Consider the following 6,372-nt stretch of genomic DNA (forward strand, 5'->3'; position numbering starts at 1 on the left):
CTTGGGATGCGAGCGGAGCGGCATCTCCCGGAGCATCTCCGCCGCTGCCGCCCCCGCCAAGGGCTTTGTCACCCGCGGCTCTCTGCCCTGCTCCTTCTGGGGTGGCCGCCTTTGTCCGCGGGTCCCTCCTGCCTCGGCAGGTTGAAAGAGCTGGCTCCAGCATCCCTGCCGCCTCTGCTCCTGGGAACGGCAGATTCCTTTATGCCTCAGCGGTGCGGGAGGAAACGGCCCTGAAGTCGCAGACAACGCTTATTCTTCGGTAAAACCGTCACAGGTTCTGGTCCTTACTGTCAGGAGGCTGCGGTTCCAGCCTCAGTTTCTGCACACATCGGACAGAGCCAAGTAAAGGGCATGGAAAGTTCATAAAGTGAATTTCCTAGGCAGCATGTGGGCAGATTTCCTATATCTTTGCATCACATCCCCTGAGTTTCAGTCTAATGCACTTTTCCTTGGGCTGTGATATCTCTCTGTGGGCTGCTGCCTTTTGGCCAGTCTCACACTGTTAAAACGAGAGGTACACCAGGACACAGCATGGGTATCCTTAAAAAGCCCCAGGGAATTGCCAGCTTTGTGTTCCTTAGGAACCTGAGTAAATGGTTTGACTCCAGGGTTAATCCAGTGCAACATCAGGTTTCTGACCACACTGGAAAGCTGGTCAAGACACCCTCTAGCTATAAAGAGACATCAAATCCGATGCCAGAGCGTGGGATGCAGAGCATATGGCCTGTGCATGGAGGGAACATCGGAACACAGAGGGATGGAGGATTGCAACTTCTGCCTTTTGATGTTATCAGTCTCAGTAAAGCTGCAGTTTCTTCCTGTTTTTCTGCACAAGTCTGTGCTGCTGGGTTTCTGAGCCCAGATATACCCTTGGCAAACTGGACAGCTGCCTACTCCCTACTAAAGCAAAACAGCAGACCCTCCCTGCTTCTGGAGGAGCCCATCCCCTCCATGAGCTCTGTTGTCCCTGTCCTCCTAAGGGAGCTTTTCATCCCATTATTATCAAAAGGGTTAGAGGAGCTTAGGGCAGAGCACGGACACTGGTTCACTTCGTGTGGGATTTGCAGGTGGATTCTTGGTAGCACCCAGTACAGCACACTGAAGATGTGAAGAGGACAGTTCTCCTCTAGCACAAACCCACACCAGGGTAGTTCCCTAGAGAGGAGCGAATCACATTGTACAGCCAGTGGTGAGGCCTGTTTGCCCCTTTCAAGGGGGATGGCTCCGAGCAGGTGAAACAGGCACCACCCAGGACCAGAGCTGTGCTCTCACCTGGGCTCCACCTTGGTGACAGTTCTCCAGAAGGTGCAGTTCTGGTTGTGGCTGGCTTTCCTGAGGTTGCCACCTCAGTTAGCCCTTAGGACATGGAAACATCAGGTGTCTGTGCTGAGAGGTCACTGCTCCTGGGGTCTGGGCAGACAGGCCATGGCCAGCATGGCACGGCATCATGCCATGTCCCACCTCTGCTTCTCACCACCCCGAGCCACAGCTCATTGTGTCCAGAAGGCACCCAGGCATTTTTTTGAGCCAAGCCTTTTATTTACAAGGTTTTAATCATATCCTTCCCCACAGGAAGAGGAAAGAGCTTCTCCCAGACCCTCCCATGTGCTGATCTGACTAGCAGGTCCCTGGCCAGTGGCCGGGGGAAGGAGGAGCAGAGCAGGGGGATGTTGCAGACCTATTGTTCATCATTGACCGAAGTCAAAAAGAGGGAGAAGCCTCTGGCAGCTGTGTCATAGACACAGGTGAAGCTGTGCTGTGGCAGTGCCTGGCCTGGGCAGTTTATTGCTTATTAAAGAGATGTTTGCTCCATCCCTTTCCCAAGAAAAGCTGTCTTTCCTGGGTGAAACCTTTCAAAGTTTGAGTGTTATTGATGTTTCTGCAGAAACAGAGCTCAGCAGACAGGGGGGTTCCTCAGAGGAAGTGAGGAGATTATTCATATCCACAGAGGAAGTCCCTGTGATGATTAAGACTTGCTTTCAGAGGGTATGTCTGTGCTTTTGGAAATGTTAACACCACAGATCCACCCTGATGCCACCCACAAGGGTTTGCTGTCATTCTGGTGCCCAGGTGGCTGCTGAGGGATGGTGACTTGCTGTGCTTGGGCATCCAGAGGCCTGTGTGCTCAGGAGATGGCATTGAAGCTGTCAGGTGTCCAGATGGCAAATGGTCTGAGTGGCTGTGACCTGAATAAAGAGGACGCTGTGCATCATCACCTGTACTGCTCCCTCATCTTCCCTTCAAGGTGGGCCTTGCAGTGCAGTAGAGGAAAATCCCCTCATTTTGGAAAGGCAAGGCAGCAGTGCTACAGGAGAGGTATCAGAAAATGTCCGTGGCCCAGGTGATCCATGGGCACAGTGGAACCAAGGGCTGGGTGTAGATAAGTTTTTTGATACTTTGATAGCTTGGAGGGAACAGACTGGGTCAGTGCGCAGTTTTATGGTCAATAACAAACCCAGTGTTGCAAAGCATACTTTAATCAACACAAATAACACATAATGTTGGGGTATTTTTAATGGGTTCATAGTTTTAGTTTTAGTGAAAAAACCCTATTTCCCAGTGTTGTTCAGAAGGCATTGTGATTTCCTTGTGCATTTTAGATGAAGTGTAGAAGGAGCTGATAAACAACACGCTATGGATTCCCTCTTGTTACATCTGGCCATGGGGCCTTCTGCAAGCTGCCAGTGAAAAACACTTTTAATATGCATGTTATCTTAAGCTTTTGATGCTCATGTAAGACAGCATCAAAGCCTATCCCTTGCATTGAATCAGATGGGCATTTCCACCCTGTTCAGTCAGGGATGAAATTTTAAAGCGAATTGTAGCAAAATAAGAATTGTAGGGAAAAATCCCAACAAAACAACTACCAGCAACCTACTGGGTAAAAATGCTCTTGATGTTAACTCCTGAACTCAGCAGGTAATGCAAGAAATGAATTTGGTCCCTGATAGAACACAGCGATACACAGCCTCCCTGAAGTCTTACCAAAGCATTCCCTCTACAGGGATACATCAGTATTACAGAAGACACCGCTCAGAGCTGTGCTGCCGCTTCCCTCCCTTCCCCGGAGAGGGTGGCTCTTCCAAAGCCCACTCTGGGGTGTGGGAGTGGGCAGAGGGGCAGGATTAATCCCAGTGAGACTCTCCTGGACCTTGGTTTTCTGAAGCATCCTAAGAAATACACACTGCTGCCTGTGCATCCGGACTGTGATCCAGTTTATATGCACCGAGGACCCATCTCAAAGAACATACTCCATTAATCATTTACATGGGATATACCCTCTGTGGCACTGGTGTTTTCCCATAAATCAGCACCAAGGCCTAATCCTTGATTAATGTTTTGAAATCCAGCACACAGATTGCAACAATGGGAGCTCTCTTTGTGAGACAAAGCTGTGTGATAACAAAAACTGAGCAATGCTCCAAACTCTGCTATCAAGATAGGAACCTCCCTTCCAGCCTGATTAAGCAGTATTTTCAGCCAGAGCACTTTTCCAAGTAGCAACGACCTGAAGAACTCTCTTGTGTCATTCTTCCTGCTTTTTCCCAGATCGGCTGAACCATCCTGTGAGAAGCCTTTGTGCCTCCATTTGCCCATCTGGCTGAGCAATGAGGAAAACGCAGTTTCTTGGAAGATTATGCAGCACTTCTAAATGCTGGCTTCTGGCAATAAATCTGGGCCATCCAGTTCATTCTCTCTCCTTATGAAAATAGTATGTTTTACTGGAGGTTTTCATCTTGTGTCCACAAAGCCTTCTTATTTTGTGCCCTGAAACTGCTAGTAAAATTCTCCAATGCACTAACTCGTTTAAAGGACTTCAGGATATTCCAAGAAGGATTATGGTTATGACCAGCAAACTCTTTGCCTTGCCAGAAAAACAGGTCCTCCAGAAGGCATAGACAGTAGCCTTTAAACATTGCACAAAGAGTAGCATCCAAACTGAAGACCAGTGGAGATGAAGAGCTGTGCCTTGAAGGAAAGCATGGAAGGTGTGTGTTCTCCAGATGTGCCTCAAATGCTGTTTTCCAGTCCATTTCAAAGTGTCCTGCAGTCACCCAAGAGGTGCACATTCCCATGTTGGGTCCAGATCTGCTCTGTGCAGGCACCCTTACAGGGCTGGTGGAGCAATACCAAGTCAGATCTCTTGCAGTGGCAGCTGCAGAGTGGGCATACATGGTATGTTTGAGCCAAATAGAGAAAGCCCATAAAAATCCCCTCACCCACAGTGTTTACTACCACTTCATTTTCATGGAAGTTTATAACTCTAAATATGGAGGCATTTTCCCTCATCCCTAATCTGTACATTGGGAAAGGACTGGAAGCTAAATCCTAAGAAGGAGTAGTCAATGCTGCTCCTACCTGGGAGCTGCACGTGATTGACATGTCCAAAACACATACAAAACAACTAGAGCAGAAGTTTCACTGCTAATTTACTGCATGGTGGGCATCCAACTTTGTTGTGCAAAGTCAGAAGGCTACACACAATACATACAATATCAGAGTAATTTTTGAAGTATTAAGAAAAATCTCCCAACTCCATTTACAAGATTTGAATCATCAGGATTGCCAAATGCCTGTGAGCTGAAGCCATGTGCTGGGGAGCTGTCACATCCTCCACTATCATCCACACAAAGAGGAGAGACACTGAGATTTTGGATCCAAGTGTGTGTCAGGAAAATAATTTGACAGAACTTATTCTGAATAGGTAAGAAATCAATCAGTAGCAGGAACCGAAAGACAGGCAGACTGGATCCAAGTGCTGGCCCCTGTTTTGTCTCTGCCAGTGGCAAATACCAGATGCTGATGAGAATACTGTGAAAAACCTGCCCATAGGGTGAGTTTCCTCCTCTCTGCCATGTGGTACCTCTTGGCTTCTTCCCAGCAGCATTAAGGTTTACATCCCTTCCAAAAATATTTACCATTCTATCCAACATGGGAAGAAGGCCAGAAATGCTTGATATATCTTTGCCTTTTTAAAACACCTCTTTTGTAAATACCTACAACAAATGTTGCAACAAAGAGATGGGAGAAATGGAAGGTAAGAATTTACATCAGCCTTGGCAGCACAAAACTGCAGCCCTCAGTTACCCTGACTTCAGGGTGCATCGCTGAGGACAAATTCTGCCCTGAGTTACACCCAGAGCACACAGCATGGGGGGGATCTCTGCATATATGGGGACAGAACTTGGTTCTTGAAGGCTGAGGAACTTGCAGGAGCTTATTTTGCCAGACAAAAGCACTTTCTGGTCTATAGTTGCATCTTTCCTGAGTGTGTAGCATCCACACACTGACAGGGCACAGGAAACTCCAGGAATTTAGATCTCTGTCATTTAAGCCACTGGTAATTTAAACCCTGGCTTTGCCAAGAGTATATTCACATCACATGCATATTTTTTTTCTCTTGTCTCCTCTATCCTTGTTTCTCTTACAGCTCAAACAACCCCTCAGTTTTGGGGAGGCAGAGTGAATGTTCTTCCATGCTTGACAATGAATTTATAACTGTTTCAACGGAATTGTCTTTGACAACATTGGTTAAAAACAGGAGAAAAAAAATCAATGCAAGGATAGAAAAATTATCAGCACTGTTCCCAGGGACTGTTCAGTTTCATGGCAAGTGTTTGTAGCCCAATCAGCCTCTGAGCTTGACAAGTTTGCCCTGAACAGTCTGTAGGGGATGGAGCAGCCCCTGGGCTATTCTGGGCTCCTCCACTCCACATCCACCCTCCTTTTCCCAGCACAGCTCTGTGCTCAGGCTCAGCCCTGCTGCCTACAGCACAGACACCTCACTATTCAGCAGACGAGCCCATTGGTATTAGCAGCATGAGGTCAATGCAACCTGAGTAACTCTGCAATAGAGAAAATAGGCAATGTTACACTATCCCCCATCTTCATTACACTCTGATTTCTCATTCCTGAATGACTAAATGACCTTTTAGATGTATTGATGCACCAGGGAGTTACAAAATCTGGTTTTATGCTATAAGCAAGGCCTGTTGGTACCCTTCACTCAGTGTTAAAGAGTATATTCTGCTTGCAAGACAACAATGCTGCTGAGGACCTAATTTTGCCTTTTATAGTTCAGTGAAGCCACTGGGATTTTATAGCAGATAAGAGAGGAGAGTCCTGCCCTAAAATGCTGACGCCACTTCTATATATCATAGAGATAGCTGAATAATTCATAGTGTCAAGCAGCACAACTTAAAGGAACAGTGGCTTAAGTGACAACATCCAGTTTTAGTACATGCTGCACAAAAATTAATACTCCACAAAATTCTTTCTTACACAAAATCCATTATCAGTCTTTCCAAGGAAGAACTGCAACAGTGTTACATGAAGTGGGGTGATACACAAAACATGGGGATTTCCTTTTGA

The sequence above is a fragment of the Geospiza fortis genome, unplaced genomic scaffold (assembly GCF_000277835.1).
Source record: "Geospiza fortis unplaced genomic scaffold, GeoFor_1.0 scaffold23, whole genome shotgun sequence".
Classification (NCBI taxonomy): Eukaryota; Metazoa; Chordata; class Aves; order Passeriformes; family Thraupidae; genus Geospiza; species Geospiza fortis.